This window comes from Palaemon carinicauda, chromosome 4, assembly GCF_036898095.1.
Source record: "Palaemon carinicauda isolate YSFRI2023 chromosome 4, ASM3689809v2, whole genome shotgun sequence".
In the NCBI taxonomy this organism is placed as follows: Eukaryota; Metazoa; Arthropoda; class Malacostraca; order Decapoda; family Palaemonidae; genus Palaemon; species Palaemon carinicauda.
Window position 1 is genome coordinate 175,770,412 of NC_090728.1, and position 23,093 is coordinate 175,793,504.

Sequence of the window (23,093 nt, forward strand, 5' to 3'; positions counted from 1 at the left end):
TATTAGGAAAGGTCGAATATAAACAAATATAAAAATTAATTTTAATAATTTTATAATAAAAGGAAGTTAATCGAAGAGGCCTATAAAAGGCGGAGAGATATAAAATAAATCTATAACTTTTGTTAAGCAAAATTAAGAAAGAGAGTCTATACTCTCTTAGACACCAACACTTCCGTCTAAGGGAAGGGTCGGCCATTTAAAGGTGAAAGAGAGTTCATACTCTCTTCGTCACCATAATTAATCAAATTAATTCCAAAAGCTAGCTAAGCTAATAATAGAACTTCCTGAATAGCGAAAGCTGAAATCTTAGAGCAATACTTCACCAAAAACCGTGAACAAGACTCCAAAATTATAAGCGTATCCATGAACGTCTTGCCGGAAGCACGACAGAGGAAAAATTGAAGTGGTGTCAACAAGAAGTACTGCAGTACCTGGCCACAGGTGGCGCTTGTGAGTACACCCCCCTCTTGTATAGCGATCGCTGGCGTATCCCTTCCGTAGAATTCTGTCGGGCAACAGAGTTGACAGCTACATGATTATCGGGTAAGTTTAATATTGAAAAACTTGTGCATTTGTGATACTGAATGAGTTAAGGATACTACCACCACATGTACCAGTGGATTAGTTAATACTAGTGGGTTCATGGGCCTGGCTTTAAAGGTTGTTTTGAGCCAAAAATTTCTGTCATAAGCCTGGCAAAAAAACATGATGGGTTTGCTTGAATCACATCGTGTGGAACACATACAATTATACAATTATGGGTTTTCCTTCACAAGAAGTGTTGGGAAAAGACTCTTCTGTACCTGAGTATAGAACAGCCACACTCTGAGTAAAGCTTACCTGTTAATCAGATTGAATCCAACTTTCATCCCAAACTTACACGTAACCTTTAATACCCTTGATCCAAAGTTACTGGTCCTGTAAGAGGAGCTGAGATAGCTATACCACCTGCAGTGCAGCAACAACAGGCCCTAAAGAGAAATTATCAAGGGACCTGTGGATCACATCCCGCAGATAATGAGCATCGAACATTGTCTGATGTTTCCATACATCCTCTCAAGTCTCTATTGCATGATAGCATAGTTGCAGTGACACAGTACCTCCTTGTTTATTTATGTATGCCACAACTGTGGTGTCACTCATCAACATTTATATGGTGTCAGTGCTCCTGCTCAGACCAGTCCACTTATACCATATGCTAACAAAAGTGAACTTCACAACCTTCCTTGGATGTATCCCTGAATAACACGAACACTGAAGGAGGCATCAAATGTGGGTAACTCTTTCGGTAGTTCAACTCGTCCAACCACCATAGTAGGTCCCTTATAGACTAAACCCTTATCGGCACTAGTGACATAGGATGGTCGAGATACTGCGATCACTCCCCTTTTAACTTCCCCTGAAGTGACCAAAAGTGAAGACGACCACCAGGTACTAGGCGCTCAAAGGATGTTGTGTTCCCTAGAAGTTTCGGAGAGCTACATTTCGTAATTGGGATATCTTGTCCTGTACATTCCTAGGTATATGAGTCTTTGCATGGGCACTAGCACAGACTTATTTTAATTTACTACAATCCCTAGATCATGACAATCCAAAAGAAGCCTTTCTCAGTAGTGGAGAAGGGTTCCCTCTAAGTCTGCCAGAATCAGCCAGTTATCCAGGTAACAGATACGAATGCAGTTAGTGCGCGCCCATGCTGAAACCAGAGTGAAGACTCTAGTAAAGAATTGAGGAGCTGTTGCAAGGCCGAAGCAAGCACTTTGAAATAGAATACTCTGCCAGCTACCACTACTCATAGGTACTTTCTGGAGGATGGATGAATCAAGATCTGGAAGTACAGTTTGCATCGTTTCAACCTACAGTTATCATGAAGTCCAAAGGCCTGATCGCTTGTCTGACCGAGGCTACAATCTCCATCTTAAACGGAGTCTGTTGAACAAATTCTTTCAGAAATGAGAGGATGATGACTGATCTCCAGCCTCCAGAGGCTTTCTCTACAAGAAATAGTTGACAGAAGAAGTCTGGGGAGCAATCATCGACATCTTGGAGAGCGCCCTTCTCCAGCATAGCCTAGACTTCTGCCTGAAGGGCTACATCCTTCGATGATCCCTGGCGATAGGATGACAACGTCGCTAGTGGTGGAATCAGAGGAGGGGGAGAGCTGATGAATGGGAGTAAGTATCCGGATCATATGACATAAACCGTCCATCTTTCCGCCCCGTGATACCAGCACCTTATGCAATTGGTTTGTAGGCATCCCCCCTGGGGGTGTAATGGAAGAATTGGCCTCCTATCAGGGTCTTCGTCCTAGACCTTTTTCCCTCCCTCTAGCACGTCCTTGACTCTTGACGGACCAAAAATGGCTGGTCGAGTTTGTTCTTAAGGATCGAGTGTTGCCCCTTTGAACTTGTTTACAGAGCTGTGGTGGCTTTCACTCTACACTGACCTGAGGTGGAGGCAGCCTGTGGTTACTGAAAAAACACAGCTCAATGCAGTAAGGAGTCCTGACTACCCTTCCTCCATTCTTCAGTTGCTGCTTCCACCTTCGCTGCTGGAAATAGGTCAGGGCCCTTAAGGGAGGTGTTACAAAGGTTAATCCTTCTCGGTGACTGATCCTCTTCTGAAATTTAGAAGTCACAGCGTCTTGATGTTCAAGCACCCAACTGGCCAACTGGTTGGCTGCCTGGTGAATTAGGAACTCTACTGCCCTTGCCCCCAACAGGGTAATGACTTTCAGGCCTTGCCTCTTGTCTGGATCTGACAAGTCCTTGGTGTTGGCTAAATAGTGTAACCAACTGTTCCTTACCAGAGGTCAATCCACGAAGCTACTTGCAGAGTCACTATAGCCATAGCTTTCACACTTGATGCCTCTGCCAACAAGAAGATGGATGACTTTGCCACCCACACTATCGACACACTCGGCGTCAAAGTAGATATTGGAGAGTCTAGAGGGAGAGGGTAAGGGAGAGCCTCCTCCTTACGGCAGTATTGAACAGTACAGTACTTCTTTTGCATCATAAAAGCTGCAGGAATCAAGCAGGAAGATCTCACTGGCCCCAAAGACTTTCTCTCCATAAACTTACACGTCTATCCCATCTAAAGCATTATCATTATTAATAATTATAAGAAACATTATGGTGAGGCGCTTCTGGAAGAGATACTAATAGTTGAGGCTTGTCTGGTTGAGGCACACGTCAGGATGAGGCATGTCTGAAAAAAAACTTATCTGGTTGAGGGGGACTCGTCCCTGGAAGAACACGCCAAAGATAGAGAAGAGTAGGCTCGCCTCTGGAAGGCTTGCCAATAATCTACGGGCAGAGGTTTTGCAACAACCTTGAGAGCACACTCCACCTCTTATGAGGAGACCTCCCATAAGGGTGAGGGTTGGGTATATGTTCAGCAGTCCTCTGGGCAGGTGACGAAGGGAGTTTCCCTTGGGAAAAGCACCTGGGAGACAAGTCTCCCTCTGTAGACTACAGACTTCCCCGGAGGAGGCTGACATCCTCCAAAGCAGGGCCCTCCTTCTGGTGTCTAGAATTAATGGAGGAAATATCAAACAAGTCAAAAGTTTCACTTATCTTGGCAGTGTGCTCTCCATTAAGAACAACATAGATAAAGAAATCATATCCCGAATCTATGGAGCATCAATATCCTTCGGACGCCTTTGATCCAAAGTATTCGATACCAACCTAAAGATAGATATTCAAGTTTCAGTCTATACAGCTGTATGCATCTTCACCCTACTATATGGTGCAGAATCCTGGACTGTCTACCGTTGCCAAATAAAACTTTTGGGATGTTAGATGCTTACAATGCATCCTTGGAATAACATGGAGAGATAGAGTCCTGCATACATAAATATTACAAAGTGCAAAATCAATCAGCATAAAGGCCACACTAGCACAAAGACAGCTGTGATGGACTGGACATATATGTATGCCAGAGCACCACCTCTCTCGTCAGGTCTTGTACGGACAGCTCCCTAATGCACGTTGAAACCCGGGAGGGTCAAGTGAAAAGATATAAAGATGACATAAAGACAACACTTATGAAATACAACATTAATCAAGAAGATCTTGAAGTAAGTGCTTCCAGCTGACCACTGTAGCATTCATTATGCAATGCAGGTGTAACTAGACTAGAAGATGAAAGAATCCAAGCAAAACAGCAAAGCATAGAATGAAGACAAAATCATCCTATGGTAGTTCTCCCACTGAACCTCAACTGGACCTGCCAAATGTGCGGTAAAGTCTGTGGTACTAGGATTGGTCTGCAAAGTCATACACAATGGCATCAGTAATGGCAACACTAATTTAATCAAAATCATCATAGCTATCATTTAAGGAAGCATTAGTCGTCATCAACTCGACAAACAGCCCATATATAGAGAAACATCTCCTCCAAAGGGGAATCTTGGATACCCAAATGTAACACACCACTATACTGGACAGAAGGAGGCTTCCCGAGGAGGAGGCCCCACCGTTTCACTAGAGGAAACGGAAGGCTCGCCCTTGCCTCAGGGCTTGCCCTAAGGTTAAAGGGTCACCAGTTTTACTCGATTAGCCCCCAGAGGAAGCCAAAGAAGAATCAGAGGGAGAAGTACCATGGGTGGAAGAAGGAAGTCAGGCATTCTTTGATTTCAAGGAAGACCTCAAAGGCGAAGAATCCCTCTTGGATTTCTTCTTTCTCCTCCTGCTATACTTCTCTTACTGGGAGGATGACCACTTCTGACACTCATTATAGGGGGAGGCCTAGATGCAGGAGTGTCTTCTGCAGGCTGGGCACAACTGATGAGGATCTGTCTTCCTAGCGCTCATAAAGGAACTGCAGGTCTTTGACGGTATCCCTGAACACTTCCGCATATCTGCAGATATCCTCAAACACAAAAGGAGTTACACTTGAAGTTGCAAGAACACTGGAAAAAGACAGAGAATTGATTAGTAAAGCTGCCAATATCCAAGCCAGAGAGAAAGAACATCTGTCCTCACTGACGGCTGAAATCTAAGTGGTTTGTCAGCAAGCAAGCGAGGGGGCTGTTGCCTTCCCACTACCAGCCAGTTGTTGACACCTTATTACAAATTTTAGCTACCACATTCCAGCTTTGTATCATTATTAACATGAAGCCAAATCAACAATTCAACTAAAATGTATGAGAAAAAAGTTTAAACTCCCTTGCATAGTTCGCGGTGTAAGGCAAAAATTAAGTCTTTCACATGAGTGTGGATGAGGCTACTCAGCCATGCTCACAGCCTGTTCTTAACTACCTGGTTAACCATTTCAACGGCCATTCTAGTTTCGCTGAAGTCATTCCCTATTTCAAAGGATGAAAGATTAGTATGCACATAGCCATAGGCAAACATTATGAATAATACTTTCATTGAAATAAATATACTGTACTGTCTTTCAGGAAACTTTCACCATTCTTATTGTCCTTACGTTCATAATCTATTTATTCATTTAATACTCAGCTATCACTTTAAGCCAAAAACAATTTCCTAATTTTCTCATTGTGAAGTTTTTGGATACTATCAAACTACGCCCACTTCTCGCAATACCATTCAGTTCCATGGTGATTTTCTTGAATTCCAGATATACAGAGACTGCATTATGACTATCAGATTCAATAACAATAACACTGAGCCATACAACTAATTCAAAATCATGAAATGAATCCTTTGGCAATGGAATGTCTGACTTGCTAAAAGTTGTGGCTATACAGTACAGTACAATACACCTTAAGTCAGTTAGTCAAGATGTAATCAATAAATGAACATTTTTAAAATGGAGAAAGTCACAAGCATAGTGTTTGGAAAAGACTAACATTGAGACAGGAAATTATCTTCTTGATGATTAATCAATATAATAACAATCATTAAAATTATTCATCCATCAGTACCCTAACACAAAGAGAGTTCAATGACCAGTCCTAGTCAGATAAGACAATGCACCCTAGGGTAGGTTAGGTAAAACATCATCTCGGGTAGAATTTAAGATGTACAGATATGTCCCTTGTGGCTTCATAAATCATCTAACAGTTCAATGCAATAGAGTAAAATTTCATTCACCTGATCTAAACTATAAGAAAATTGAATTGTTTATCAAAATTTATGTTAACATGGGATTTCTACCACCATGCAACACCGGTAGCTCTGTCGGATATACTAATATGTTTCATTGGTGGTATTTTATTGGGCTGATGTCTAGGTCTTCTAGATTTAAAATGGGCCAACGGGAAACATAGGTTGATCTAGGGCAAACACAATTTTTTTTAAAACAGCTGCCATAATTCCTTGCTCAATAGCAAACTAAGCTATAAAAAACTCATTTGTTCTCTTAAAAAATTACCAAAAAAATTAATAGACATATGAGTGATGTATAATACAATACTAAAGCAGCCTATATTTTTCTGTAAATTATTTTACTCCAACAAAGAGAGTTCCATCCAATGCACGTTCATCTATGAGTTAGACAAGGGATAGAACTTGAAAATTTAACCTAAGGAATTTAAAGTACGGTTGGGAAGATTAAGTGAAACTATTTGTAAAATAATGCTGCCACCTGCAAGGATCTTGGAGCAAAACCCCTTACCATAGCCAAATATGTACAGTATGCTAAAAAGATTAGGTTAGGTTAGAAATCTACAGTAGGGATATTTACTAACAAATGAAAAAGGGAAGATAAGGACACGCCTCGTTTAAAAGGAAGCTCACACCAGCCATTATACATATATATGATACAGTTTAGTTTGTAGAACGTGATCACGCTAAACTTAATTTGAGCTTACTTATAAAATCTGTATTAAAATATAGTGAGCGTAATTCCTGGGGTTCTTGTTAATATTTTTTATGCAAATGAAGCAACATTGCACACATATAACCCTAAGAAAAGTGTGCATGTGATGGGGATTAGCTAATTCTTTTAACATGTAAGATGGGCGTGGTTTTATTAACCTAAATATGATTATGATTTGTTCCCTACCCAACCTTTGCTTATAAATATACAATGACCAAAGGGTAAGAAGGTATGTAGGGGGGTTCCAATCTAAATTGTTCAAATATGTCATAATATAAATCAAAGCTCCATTGTGAAGAATTACTTTAAAGTATGTAAGAGCTCCCCATGACATGAGTGTGAGTCAAGATGGAAATTATACATATACTGTATTGGAAAGGTGTCAACGATTCATAACTTGTCCTTTTTAAATATTTAACTTAGCCGGTGAATATATAATATATAAATTGCTGGAGCAGCAGCAATTTATATATTCACCGGGTAAGTATATTCAAAAATTTATTTTATAATTAAAATATCATTTTTAAATATTTAACTTAGCCGGTGAATATATAATAGCTGCTGCTCCAGCAATTTATATATCATATATTCACCGGGTAAGTATATTCAAAAATTTATTTTATAATTAAAATATCATATTTTGAAAAATCAACATATCATATTTTATATCACAATAAACAACTTTGTCTCTATACATAAAAATTAGATAGGCATCAAAAAAGATATATGAATGACCTAACAAGATTAAATACCTATGAACAATAATTACACGCGATAAAATTAACATTATACAGTACAGTACTGTATACCAAATCTGTGACTGGATCTTGATAAAATATACAAATCATTTCTCTTTTTAGATGTTTGGAGAGTTCTTTTACCACTCTCTTAATTCAGTCTCGATGTTCTACACTCATATCAGAGCTTCAGTCCTAAGTTTCAGTTAAAAGTTATGGATGGATCAGTAACCTTAGCTCAGTTTGATTTGGTATTGTTAGGTTAGAAAGGATCCTTATAGGCTAATTGGTACAGATTCACTTTCATAATTTTTTTTGCAATTACACACGACATACGAGTATTTATACAACAACTTCTCTCTATGTTTTTAATACATTCTGTTATTCTTATGAAAACTATGCAATTAAAAATAAAATTATAGAATGGAGTAATAAATGGTTTATAGAAAATAAGACTTATTTAGTGCATTTTCTGATGTTCTGAATAGTTTTGATATTGACTTCTGATGAAAATCAATATTTTTTTCGTTATAGTGAGTTGACTACAATACCTGAAAAGCTAAGGGTTTGCGCTCGATATCATCATCAATAACCTTCAAGAAACATGTTATTTTTATTAGTAAAATAAATTTTTGAATATACTTACCCGATAATCATGTAGCTGTCAACTCCGTTGCCCGACAGAATTCTATGGAGGGATACGCCAGCTATCACAATACTAGAAGGGGGTGTACTTACCAGCGCCACCTGTGGCCAGGTACTCAAGTACTTCTTGTTGACACCTCCTCAATTATTCCTCGGTCCACTGGTTCTCTATGGGGAGGAAGGGAGGGTCAATTAAATCATGATTATCGGGTAAGTATATTCAAAAATTTATTTTACTAATAAAAATAACATTTTTCAATATTAAACTTACCCGATAATCATGTAGCTGATTCACACCCAGGGGGGTGGGTGAAAACCAGTGTACAAGATTAAAGGATAGCTAAGTATCCCGTATTTCATATAATCAGTTATCCACAATAACAATGAAATAATAAGTACCTGGTAAGGAAGTCGACTTGAACCGTTACTCTGCCTTTAATAAGATCGTCTTCCTTACTGAGCGCAGCGTTCCTCTTGGGAGGCTGAATCAACTCAAAGGTGCTAAAGTATACAGGGCTGCAACCCATACTAAAGGACCTCATCACAACCTTTAACCTCGGCGCTTCTCAAGAAAGAATTGACCACCCGCCAAATCAACAAGGATGTGGAAGACTTCTTAGCCGACCGTACAACCCATAAAAAGTATTCAAGAGAAAGGTTAAAAAGTTATGGGATTATGGGAATGTAGTGGCTGAGCCCTCGCCTACTACTGCATTCGTTGCTACGAATGGTCCCAGGGTGTAGCAGTACTCGTAAAGAGACTGGACATCTTTGAGATAGAATGATGCGAACACTGACTTGCTTCTCCAATAGGTTGCATCCATAACACTCTGCAGAGAATGGCTCTGTTTGAAGGCCACTGAAGTAGCCACAGCTCCCACTTCATGTGTCCTTACCTTCAGCAAAGCAAGGTCTTCTTCCTTCAGATGAGAATGTGTTTCTCTAATCAGAAGCCTGAATAGTAAGAAACTGAGTTCTTAGAACTTGGAAAAGAAGGTTTCTTGATAGCACACTATAAGGCTTCTGATTGTCCTTGTAAAGGTTAAGACCTTTTTAGATAGTACCTAAGAGCTCTAACTGGGCAAAGTACTCTCTTCAGACCATTCCCCACCAAGTTGGACAGGCTTGGGATCTCGAACGACTTAGGCCAAGGACGTGAAGGAAGCTCGTTTAGCAAAAACCGAGCTGCAAGGAACATGTAGCCGTTTCAGATGTGAAAACAATGATCCTGCTGAAGGCGTGGATCTCACTTACCCTTTTAGCTGTTGTCAAGCACACGAGGAAAAGAGTTTTTAATGTGAGGTCCTAAAAAGAGGCTGATTGGAGAGGTTCAAATCTTGATGACATAAGGAACCTTAGGACCACGTCTAGATTCCAGCCTGGAGTGGACAACCGACGTTCCTTTGAGGTCTCAAAAGACCTAGGGAGGTCCTGTAGATCTTTGTTGGTGGAAAGATCCAAGCCTCTGTGGCGGAAAACCGCTGCCAACATACTTCTGTAACCCTTGATCGTAGGAGCTGAAAGGGATCTTACTTTCCTTAGATATAACAGGAAGTCAGCAATCTGGGTTACAGTGGTACTGGTTGAGGAAACTGCATTGGTCTTGTACCAGCTACGGAAGACTTCCCCTATAGACTGATAGATACTGAGAGTGGATGTTCTCCTTGCTTTGGCAATCGCTCTGGCTGCTTCCTTCGAAAAGCCCCTAGCTCTTGAGAGTCTTTCGAAAGTCTGAAGGCAGTCAGACGAAGAGCGTGGAGGATTGGTGTACCTTCTTTACGTGAGGTAGACTTAGAAGGTTCACTCCTAGAGGAAGAGTCCTGGGAATGTCGACCAGCCATTGCAGTACCTCTAAGAACCATTCTCTCGCGGGCCAGAGCGGAGCCAACCAACGTCAGCCGTGTCCCTTTGTGAGAGGAGAACTTCTGAAGTACCCTGTTGACAATCTTGAACGGCGGAAATGCATACAGGTCGAGATGGAACCAATCCAGCAGAAAAGCATCCACGTGAACTGCTGCTGGGTCTGGAATCGGAGAACAATACAACAGGAGTCTCTAGGTTATCGAGGTAGTGAACAGATCTATGGTTGGCTGACCCCACAGGGCCCAAAGTCTGCTGCAAACATTCTTGAGAAGGGTCCACTCTGTGGGGATGACCTGACCCTTCCGTCTGAGGTGATCTGCCATGACATTCATACCGCCCTGAATGAACCTCGTTACCAGTTAGCTTTTCGATCTTTAGACCAGATGAGTAGGTCCCTTGCGATCTAGAACAACTTCCACGAAAGAGTCCCTCCCTGCTTGAAGATATAAGCCAGGGCTGTGGTGTTGTCAGAGTCCACCTCCACCACTTTGTTAAGCTGGAGGGACTTGAAGTTTATCAAGGCCAGAATAACCGCCAACAACTCCTTGCAATTGATGTGAAGTGTCCTTTGCTCCTGATTCCAAGTTCCCGAGCATTCTTGTCCGTCCAAAGTCGCACCCCAGCCCGTGTCTGATGCGTCCGAGAGGAGACGGCGGTTGTGTTTCTGAACAGCCAAAGGTAGACTTCCTTGAGAAGAAAGCTGTTCTTACACCACGCGAGAGAAGACCTCCTCTCTTCGGAAACAGGACTGAGACCGTCTCTAGCGTCATGTCCTTTATTCAGTGAGCAGCTAGATGATACTGAAGGGGGGGGAGGTGGAGTCTCCCTAACACGATGAACAGGGCCAGCGATGAAAGTGTCCCTGTTAGACTCATCCACTACCTGACTGAGCATCGGTTCCTTCTCAGCATGCTCTGGATGCATTCTAGGGCTTGGAAGATCCTTGGGGCCAACGGAAAAGTCCGAAAAGCTCGACTCTGAAGATCCATACCCAAGGAGACAATGGTCTGGGATGGGACGAGCTGAGACTCCTCAAAATTGACCAGGAGGCCCAGTTCCTTGGTCAGATCCATAGTCCATTTGAAAATCTCCAGACAGCGACGACTTGTGGGAGCTCTTAAAAGCCAGTCGTCTGACGGAGCCGGACACAAGACATGGTACTGCTGCACAGTCTGTGAACTGTCAATCATGGGCAAGCGAGGAAGTACAGTGACAACCCGAATCTGTCTAGACTGTCTGGGTCGTACAGACAAACTCCTTATCGGGTTGCTGAGGTTGCCGCACTGCGTCACAACAAGTCACTTCTGTTGGTTGTTGAACGTCTTCCCCGTGACACATTGACTCCGTAAACAAAAAATCCTCTAACAAGGACTAAGCTTGGACTGCATGTCTTGTAACACAGCTCAAGGTCTATGGGAGCAGGTGTGGTAACAGACGGGATTAGCGACTGAAGTGGAACCATTACCTTCCCTGGAAGCATGTTATGCTTAAATAAAAGTCCATAGGAGGCTATGCAGCTAAAGGCTCCCTCCAAATGACAGAGTCCTCAAGGGAATATCAGAAGGAGGGAGAAAAGAACTTTCTCATCTACAGGGACCATATCCTAGAAAAGCTAAGTTCTCTCAGTGAGGGTTCACTGGTGCAAAAGCAGCAGACTAGAAGGCAACGTTATGAAACTGCTTGACAGTCTAGTGAGTTGGCAACAACCAAAGATGTGTGACTGAGAAGCATGCGGTAAGGTATGCAGAGCATGTTGTATGCAGAGTATGCTGTATGCAGAGCATGCTGTATGTAGAGCATGTTGTATGCAGAGCATGCTGAATGCAGAGCATGCTGTATGCAGAGCATGTTGTATGCAGAGCATGCTGAATGCAGAGCATGCTGTGTGCAGAGCATGTTGTATGCAGAGCATGCTGTATGCAGAGCATGCTGTATGTAGAGCATGTTGTATGCAGAGCATGCTGTATGCAGAGCATGTAGTATGCAGAGCATGCTGTGAGCAGAGCATGTAAGGTAAGCAGAGCGTGTGCATGGCGTTTAACATTTCTCAGAAATTCCATGACCAGTGCTAGAGTGCTTTATGCATGCTTGCATGGGGTTTTAATATCAACATAATATATACCTTACATTCATAACTCATGATTCATATTTTTGCCATATTTTGCGATATTGTTAAAAATATATTGCCAGGAATACAAATATATTTTTATAAGTAATACAAATAACCTCCATTATCATAGGTTTGAAAATGGAGGTAAGGTATGCTGAACAGCAGAGTCAGAACGAGCTGGAACAACAATAGTTGTGGTTTCCTCTTCAAGACTCTGTTGAGGGAACACCTGAGGCTCAGTCTGCAAAGGCTGATCAGCAGAAGGTAGGCTCATGGGTGGAGGAGGCTGACTCCTGGCATGAGTGGCTGAACTCAAGGGTTGCGCTTGCTGAGTGGTTGGCGGATGCGCAGTAGCAAGTTCCTGAGGAACGAGTTGAGGTTCCTGCGGTGTGAGCTGAGAGCGAAAAGGTAGTGGCTGCGCAGAACGCAGTAAAAATCTCGCAAGTTGAGGCTCCTGAGGCGCAAGGCTAAGGTGTTGAGGTGCTTGCCTTGAGGAGGGTTGAGCTCGCTGCAGCGAGAGCTGAGGAGACTGACTCATGGACGGGAGAGGTTGTTGTACCTCAACCGAGTGTTGCATCACTGGTGGAGCAGCAAGTGGAGGCGGAGGAAGAGAGGTATAATCCTCCTGATCCCATTGTAAAAGTTGCCTTAAGGAAGGCGGAGGCTGAACACCACTGGGAACAGCAAACTCAGAACGTGGCTCAACATCGTACGCCTGGCAGGTGGAACTGCGATCAGGCGGAGCGAGCGCAGGCGGAGGGAGTGTAGGCGGAGGCGGAGGCGCAACACTCTCAGCCCGACACTCACGCATCAAGTCCGAAAGCAGTGCTTGCATGGACTGTAGTAGAGTCCACTTGGGGTCGGCAGAAACTACAGTAGGCTGAGGTAAAGCCTTAACAGTCGAGCTCTGTTGTGGCAGAACCTTACTCCTCTTAGGCGGAGTGCATTCAACTGATGACTGAGGAGAGTCAGAGCTAACCCAATGACTGCATCCGGGTTGTTGAACTCTAACTTCGTACGTCTGGCATAGGTCTGGACTTTACGTTTAAGAGGTCTTGAGACCTGAGACCAGCGTTTTCTCCCCTAAATTTCTTCTGCAGACGAGCAAAATAAGGGCTCAATCGTCTGCGGGTGGGAGTGACGGTCTCGGTAAGACACGCCCACAACCACCGAGGATACTTCTGTGCGCCGATCAAGGCCTGCTGAACCCTTCTGCCCTTCGACATTGCTTCTCCCCTGGGCTTGGGAGCTTGCAAGAGGTCCCGGACTGGGAGGACGACTGGCGCGCACAGAAGTACCCTCACGCACAACACTGAACTTTGCGCTAATCACTTATCACTTTGATTTTCTGTTTGCACTTATTTCACTGAACTCGAAACTTTAAGTGGTTTGTACCTGAAACACGCAATTCTATCCTTTCTCAAAAGTTAGTAATTGCGAAAACAGAATTACAATGTAACAGAAAAATCTAATGAAAGATAAATAATTCAGTGGCTGGAAAGAGACTAAACACTAGATCACTCTAGAAACGTTTACCTTCTTCCCCTAAAGAGACTAGGGAGAAGAGTAAAAACGATAACAACGTTATTCGTACGCCTGGCAGGCTTGAATGAAACGTTTATTCTCCTCTTTCTCCCTCCGTCTCTATCTCTCTCTCTCTCTCTCTCTCTCTCTCTCTTGACTTAGAACCTGAGAGAAGAGCCCAATCATATATATCGTTAAAACATATTATTGTTAAAGGAAAAAACTGAAATATTTCCCAAAATGAAAAGTTCCTTTATTAGGATCAAAACCATTAAGTTAAGAAAGAATGAACAAAACGCTAGACACGGTTACTCTTACTGCAACGTGAAACCGTGAAAACTCTTTCTCTATCGTAACGATAGAGTGCAAGTTGAACGTTCTGAACGTCAACAACTGCAGAGACAAAACAAAACGTTAGTTCAACTTTGAAAACAGTACTAGACTATCAAAGAAATTCTTTCAAAGACAATAAAATAGCATAATATGTTAACAGGTAAAACCGAAATGACGGGCTCAATGTTAATTAACTTCGGTACCAAGAAAAGACCGCCTACTATTAGGAAGGTCGAATATAAACAAATATAAAAATTAATTTTAATAAGTTTATAATAAAAGGAAGTTAATCGAAGAGGCCTATAAGAGGCGGAGAGATATAAAATAAATCTATAACTTTTGTTACAAAATTAAGAAAGAGAGTCTATACTCTCTTAGACACCAACACTTCCGTCTAAGGGAAGGGTCGGCCATTGAAAGGTGAAAGAGAGTTCATACTCTCTTCGACACCATAATTAATCAAATTAATTCCAAAAGCTAACTAAGCTAATATAGAAGTTTCCAGTAAAGCGACAGCCGAAATCAAAGAGAAATACTTCACCAAAGTCGTGAAAATACTCCAAGAACATAAGCGTATCCCAGAACGTCTTGCCGGAAGCACGACAGAGGAATAATTGAGGAGGTGTCAACAAGAAGTACTTGAGTACCTGGCCACAGGTGGCGCTGGTAAGTACACCCCCTTCTAGTATTGTGATAGCTGGCGTATCCCTCCATAGAATTCTGTCGGGCAACGGAGTTGACAGCTACATGATTATCGGGTAAGTTTAATATTGAAAAATTAAGATTACCATGTACCAGTTTAATTTTATATTTAAATTAACTTTTTTTAAAACTTTGTTGTTTCAACCACTCACCGTCATCTAAATCAGTCATTGTAATAAAAAGTTATGGTAATCAAAACCTTGTAAGTAATAGTAATGAAATACAATAAAAAAACTGGTGCTTTGATATGCCAGAACTTCCAGATGCATAGAAAACATGATTTTTCAATTCCATTTCAAAATCCCATTTTCTATGGAGTTGTTCATAGCCATATCCATCATACAAAGAAATCCTACTTATCAATAGTGTATTTGCATGTATATTGGTACAACAAATTAACACCAATTATTTATTGGTCTGTGTTCTGCCGTAGCTGGCTTCATTCAGGATTTAACATTAGCTCATTGTTCCAGTGTCCTGGCAAGGGTAACATATTTCACAAGACGCATCAGCCTCATGAGTCAGTATTTTGGTGTTACTTTTATCATCTAAATTACACTTGGTTAAAATGGATTTTGCTCCCCTATAGCTTGCTGAATTCGCAATTTAACATCTAATTTATTCCATATTCTAGTATGCAGAACATGTTTGGCTACACCCACATGGGCTAGTATTTATATTAGTTTATAACATTTTGACTTTGTTAAAACAGATATATGTTCCAAATTCAATCTTGCTCAACATAAGATGATAAAACAGATCAACAAAGGGGTGATTTGTAGCTTTATGCTTCTCTTGACTTTCACTTCCCATTATCAGACTACATATACCAAACACACATTTCTATCCTAACGTTTCATTATTAACGTGAATAAAATAAGCGCTTCAATTAGACTGTATAATCCATTATCAAAAAGAAATAACCAAGAGGATTAGAATATAGAATGTTTGGCCTCTTATTTTGTTTGAACAAGTCAAAACCACCACCTATCATTTTTTTTCTGCGCTACCAGGAGGGAGGAGGCTCCTGTGAAAGGTGCTGAAGATGACGAAAGGAAAAACCGGAATTTTTCATAAGAACCTATACACTCGTTAAGAGAGATTTCCACTGGCCGCCAGTAGCATATGGGATTCAAATTAGGCTATTATATATACAAAGATCTATTTAATTATGAGAGTTCCATTGTTGGAACTAATATTGCACTATTCTATAATAAAACTAAAAAAAGGGAGCGTTTGTATAACAACGGCCATGACCTCCAATGTGCATAGAACACTACCTAACCTAACCTATAAGCAGTGTCCATACCTACATACCAAATAGGGGAGCCTTTGTAGGGTGACGGCCAGATCCATTTTCATTCATAGAAAATGGGAATATTATAAAGTGGGGCGGACTGTGGCCGTCATTCTAAAATCGAGTTCATAGAAAACTGGAATATTCTGAACTGTGGCCGTCGTTCTAAAAACGATTTTGGCGGGAGAAGCTAACTTAAAAAACCCACCTAACCTGTGCTAAAAGCCGTATCCTTACCCAAGGGGGCTTCGCCCCCCCGGACCCCCCCCCCCTTACCTACTACGGGAGCGAGAAGATTCGTGGCCGGAGTAAGAACTCGAGCCATATAGATTTTCAGGTAATTTAGGGTTTTCGGCAAAAAACATAAATGTGTGCGTTTAAGCACATATTTAAGATCCGTAGACCATTTCCAAACGTTTTTATTCTATACAAGATAACAGTCGGAGCGATAATAAGCAAATTAGGACGCTTGGCCGTAGCGCTACAAACTACCCCAAATAGAAAAGCCACCTGCGAACACCGTTAGAATGGCGTATTCTTAGCAATAGGGTTCAAAATGGAGGTTACTGGGTATGGACGTAATCATACATACACTACGATTTGTGATTTAGGAAACTTACACAGTTATTTTCAAATACAACAATGATTGCCATTTCCTACTTCAATGTCATAAACTAGACATGACGGACTCTACAGACGATAGACTCTGCCTCGACTAAGCTAGTCTAGGGTATCATGACAATACATAAGCCTGTCTGAATACCAAAGCAACGAGCCTCGGATTAAAACATAAAATTCACACTACAATGAAACCGATATTTTATTAATTAAATCTAAGACTAAAATGCTTACATATATAAATAATTAGACTTACAAACGAATGTCACTGTATGAGGCGCGCGTCGTCTGCCACGAAGTTTTACCATGTCATCATTTTTGTTTTTACTATAATCCAAGAGTTTTGTTTTTCACTAACCATTAATAATTAATAAAAGCCGCTCATAAAATGAATTAAAATTTTAACCTGTATAACGCAATTTCATGGATTACTTTATATATATATATATCTAAACATAATAATATTGAAAATTATTTTCCGACAAGTTGGCAACATTGTTGCAAATCAACAAAGCAATTGCCCAATATTGTTCATTAACATCACCCAAAACATTAGTCACATGACAAATAAATCAAAGAAACATTAAAATTTTACCATAAAAAGATAATATGATAAGTTTTCCCCCAAGGACAGATGTATCTTTAAAATAAAGTTTGTACTTAAAAAATTATTTTGAAGTTTGCGAAGGGTTGTACTATACCCAACACCCAATGGGTTGTTTGACGTGTACATCGCTGATTTATAAATAACATACAGAACGTGTGGTAATCTTCCTCTTGAAGTTTATTACTAAAACGTCGTGGTTAACAAACTTGATAGTCATAGTTTTCCAAATATAAAGACAATTAATTGTGCAAGTTTAAAAACCCCTAATATATACAATTTTCCAAATATAAAGACAATCAATTTTCTAAGTTTAAATAAATTACCACGTAAAACTAGTATTCAACGCGACTGTATCTTGTAATTTCAGTAGAATTAATTGGCAATGAATGAAAGGAGTTATTTGAATTCCCTTAGGGCATCATATGATAAAATAAAAACACATGATACGTCAGCAGAAATTTCCCCCTTACCCGTCATATGCCGGAAATATTTTCACTTTGCATGAAGCATAAAAACCTTATTGCAAGGTGTTTAGGGATTGCAGTCCCATACATTATACTTAAGCTGATAAAAACAAGAAACAACGTATTTAATGGGTGTAATTGGAGGGTGAATTAGCCGCAGAAAGGAGCAATAAAAGTGAACAGTGAGATAATGAAAGGAGAGGTTTAGTGAAAGTAAAAAATGGAGATTGCTGGACTAGTAGAGTTGTAAGAAACATGTTCAAGAGAATGGATAAAACAATCAGAGGAAAAGGGAAAATACGAAAAAAAAAAATACTCGAAACATAGGTATGATTACTTTTAAGAGCTCGTTGTACGAAGAGCATAGTTACGAGACAAATCTTGAATGATGTGTGTAGAAAGGAAGATATAATGAACAAATGAAGATATTTTTTTAAAGTGACATTTGAGGATCTCATGAAAGTAATCACAGGGCTGGCAATTGATAAGATGTCACAAGTTGGTGAAATTATATGTGAGATGACTTCCCATGGATGTAGCATAGCTCTGGAGGGTCATCCAAGTGTTAAGGGTGTGGCTGGGAGAAGGAAAAGCTCGAAAGGAGTGAATAACGAGTGGGATAATTGATCCTCTGTACAGAGTGAAGTGTTATATGATTTTAAGATTCATGGAGACATTAAGTAATATAAACATGAAAGTGAAGGACAATGATTCAAGAGAAGGTAGAATGTGCGGTAGGTTATTCATGGACATGTTTGGAAATTTTAATTATTATTATTATTATTTGCTAAGCTACAACCCTAGTTGGAAAATCAGGATGCTATAAGCCCAGGGGCTCCAACAGGGAAAATAGCCCAGTGAGGAAAGGAAACAAGGAAAAATAAAATATTTCAGGAACAGTAACAACATTAAAATCAATATTACCCATATAAACTATAAAAAAAATTAACAAAACAAGAGGAAGAGAAATAAGATAGAATGGTGTGCCCGAGTGCACCCTCAAGCAAGAGAACTCTAACCCAAGATAGTGGAAGACCATGATACACAGGCTATGGCACTACCCAAGACTAGAGAACAATGATTTGATTTTGGAGTGTCCTTCTCCTAGAAGAGCCGCTTACCATAGCTAAAGAGCCTCTTCCACCCTTACCAAGAGGAAAGTGGCCAATGAACAACTACAATGCAGTAGTTACCCCTTGGGTGAAGAATTGTTTGGTAATCTTAGTGTTGTCAGGTGTATGAGGACCGAGGAGAATATGTAAAGAATAGGCCAGACTATTCGGTGTATGTAGGGCAAAGGGGAAATGAACCATAATCAGAGAGAAGGATCCAATGTAGTACTGCCTGGACAGTCAAAGGGCCCCAAACCTCTCTAGCGGTAGTCAAGAGGATAAGCTCATGTTGAAATTGATAGAGATGTAGAGGGTGTATTATGTAATGTTCTGAGCAACTAGAAAGTTATTTTATATATGAGTTGAAGTTTGTGTTATCCAATGTAGTATAAAAGCTGATGCAAGACGTGTTAGTCATGATCCCATAGATAGATGGAACATGGACGTATAAGTAAGGGAAATGACAGGGCATTAGGGATGAAAAAAATCGGCCATGATTTGATTATGGAGTGATTTATGTTGGGAGATGATAAATCGTCAGCTGTGACAATGATAGAAATGGCAGTGGATGGTTAAATAATGTAATAGTGTTGCCTAGGCTAAGTAGCAGAGGCAATTGATCATGAATATGATTAAGAGTAATGTTATAAGGGTGATCGTTCTGTTAGAATAGATAGGTGAAGAATGAATGCAGTTGATTTAATAAGTATTCAGGGTTATGTGTAACAGATCAGTTACTATTCTACGAGGATTACGTAAAGTAAGGCTTTGCTTACAGGGTTCATAGCTTGGGTAGCTTATTGAGCTTTCCCACAATATCCCTGAGACCAATTATAAGCATGGCCAGTAATTAAACTGCCATCCATCCTACCTATGACCAATGGATACCAGACACTGGGTATTGATGACTCAGCAGGTAGAACCTTGTGTAACCCCCACTCCAGGTTAAATGAAAAAAAAAAAAACTCCCCCGTAGCTAGCTCACCTAGACAGTAAAGTCGTGTTTGCCAGTGATATATCTATGGAGCCTTGATCGGAGCTTGAACTCACGACTCAGCTCACGGATTCCAATTTTCCAACGATTCCACTGAATTGTCTGAGTCAGGAAACTGATATTAGAAGTGAGATTGAGTAACAGAGGGTCATGAATCATCCAGGCAGCATGAGGCAAATGTGAATGTTACATTACACATCATAATATGATGGGGGATATTTGAAAAAAAAAAAAGGTAATTTAATGTACCTGACGCAAACATTTTTATTCCTTATCATTGTTATACTCTCTATGACAGCATCGTTTGGATGAGAGAAAACCATAGCAAAATATTGCAAGTGCCTGTTAATGTATGAAGAGTTAAACAGAGGTTAGTTTTTTTTATTATTATTATTATTAAACAAGACGCCTTTTTTTAACAAAGCAGCCTCTTTTTTTTAAGGGTAGCCTTATGCCTAATTATAATAATTTGGTATTTTTGTTTACTAGTTATTTGAGGCCTATTGGATAAATTCATTATCTACGATTTGCTTGTTTACTTGCGTTTCCGTTTTCAGTGATGTGTGAGCACCAGTGTTCCAAAATCATAAACAATAATTTAGCTCTAAAATAATTGATTAATCTTCCAGGCTAAAACTAGGAACCTTAGTTAAAATATTATATATTTATGGTCTCACCGTAGATAACAACGTGAATCGACACTAGATATAAGTGTCTTTGTTAATTAAAGTCCGGCCCCAGCCTTTCTTCTTTTGTTTACACACATTGTATATATATATATATATATATATATATATATATATATATATATATATATATATATATATATGTGTGTGTGTGTGTGTGTGTGTGTGTGTATAATCGAGTGTCTAAGTTTCTAAACATTTTTGGAACTATCTCCAATTCTGAAAAATGAAAGTCATTTCTGTTTACAACGAAATAATCGGAGCATAACTTAACTAATGCTGTTAATGTTTTTAAAATATTGTATTTTAATTTTCATTACTTCTTATATCGTTTATTTATTTCCTTATTCCTTTTCCTCACTGGGCTATTTTTCCTTGTTGGAGCCCTTGGGCTTATAGCATCTTCCTTTTCCAACTAGGGTTGTAGCTTATCTAATAATAATAATAATAATAATAATAATAATAATAATAATAATAATAAAAGATAGAATAAGATTTTCCTTCCGTTACATTTACCCGCTATTGGGTCCTTTGACTGGCCAGACAGTACTACATTGGATCCTTCTCCCTGGTTACGGTTCATTTTCTCTTTGCCTACACATATACCGAATAGTCTGGCCTATTCTTTACAGATTCTCCTCTGTCCTCATACATCTCACAACGCTCAGATTACCTGACAATTCTTCTTCACTTAAGGGGTTACTGCACTGTAATTGTTCAGTGGCTACTTTCCTCTTGGTAAGGATAGAAGAGACTCTTTAGCTATGGTAAGTAGCTCTTCTAGGAGAAGGACACTCCAAAATCAAACCATTGTTCTCTAGTCTTGGGTAGTGCCATAACCTCTGTACCATGGTCTTCCACTGTCTTGGGTTGGAGTTCTCTTGCTTGATGGTACACTCGGGCACACTGTTTTATTAAGTTTCTTTTCCTCTTGTTTTGTTAATTTTTTATAGTTTATAAAGGAAATATTTATTTTGGTGTTGTTACTGTTATTAAAATGTTTTATTTTTCCTTTTTTTCCTCGCTGGGCTATTGTCCCTGTTGGGGCCCCTGCTTTTCCAACTAGGGTTGTACCTTAGCAAGTAATAATAATAATAATAATAATAATAATAATAATAATATGCTTCACCAAGGATTATTTGGTAGAAATGAAGCTGTCGTTAAAATCATCAATAAATAACGCAACGTTGAGTTCCTGTAGCACCTACCAAACATCAACAAAATACTTGGATATGATTTTTCTATTTCCTTCCTTCTTTTAAACCAAAAAGTGTGCCATAACTAAGAGTCAGAATTCGGTGGGACTAGAAAGGCCTTGTGGGTATAGACACAACAACTATGCCTGAAACATCGCCAACAATTTCCCTTTAGGCTTCGGTGACCACGTCACGTCAGAAGATAGCCATAACCGGTCGGTCATGCAAGGAAATGGCTACGTTCCGCACCTTTTCGAGATGCTGTGAATCTCTCTCCCTCTCTCTCTTGTCCGGAGAAAACTTACTTAACAAGTGGCAGTCATATATTGACGAACATATGTTTGTAAGAGGATAGATTTTTGACTGACGGCATTTCATGACGTTGGCGTTCATGGTCAGAAGACACGCCGTGACACACTGACTTCGGTGTACCACTAACGATTTAACGTGTATTGCTTGATTTTGCATCAGTATCTATAACTTTACATTTATTTTCCTTTCCCTCTTCAGCTCACCACACGCGATCTTCCTAAATAACAACAACGCGAGAAAATTCGCCTCCCTGACTTCGAAAGGTTGACATGTTTCAAAAGAGACGAAAACAATGCTGCAATTGTCAGATTGACATACAGTGATATTGAATGTATTCAGTATTTAGCTTAATTCTCGCTGATCTAATAATGAGACGATGGAGTATCACGGGCAACATCAAATAAATTCTAAAGCTAAATGACAGGACGTTTCAGTAGCTATATGGAAAGTCATAAAAAATGCAAATTCTATACTCCCCATCGAAATTAGCTGTGGATTAAATATAAGTCGGACAATAGTATTCAGGTGGATCAAAAGTTACATCAGAGCCTATACAGTAATAAATGTTTTGAAAGTGAAAATAAAGAACTTTTATCTTACAATGAGGAGTTTGCACAACCAAAGAAATAATCACAGAAGTAAGGCTATTAAACCTTGTATTTCAAAATCACTAAGAGCAACGAGTAGCTTTCCCTATTCAGAATTTACCCTTTCAATCAGGATTCTGGGATAGCGACGTTTTATGGTGTGATGAGAAAACTTTTCCTGTCAGCAATAATGGCATTTTCCACTGCTGGCGACCTAATAGCACAAGGTAAGTAGTTAATACCGCTAAATTACCTAGACTTAGGCCTATGAGTAACAAACTTTCTTTACTATTCCTACTGCAAGCCTACAACTTACGAGCTCACTGGAATGATTCATTTTTTGCTTTCAAGGATAACAATTTAATCAATCAACTAACCAGAGTGAAAAAACTCTTCATGCTGATTTAAATTCCTAATTATTGCTAAATTTTATGAATATGTATGATATTCAGCGTTGGTGTTTTCGTTTATTTGCGATAACGTATTTTTCTATCTCAATTTCCAAGTTCAAGAA

The 23,093-nt window shown here is 39.8% G+C and overlaps 1 protein-coding gene across 2 annotated transcripts in view; it reads right to left on the reverse strand.

Annotated features, from left to right (window-relative positions):
* LOC137640218 (uncharacterized) overlaps positions 1-23,093 on the reverse strand; it is a 146,013-nt gene that overhangs the window by 75,741 nt on the left and 47,179 nt on the right. The gene's annotated exons all lie outside the window — the stretch shown is intronic.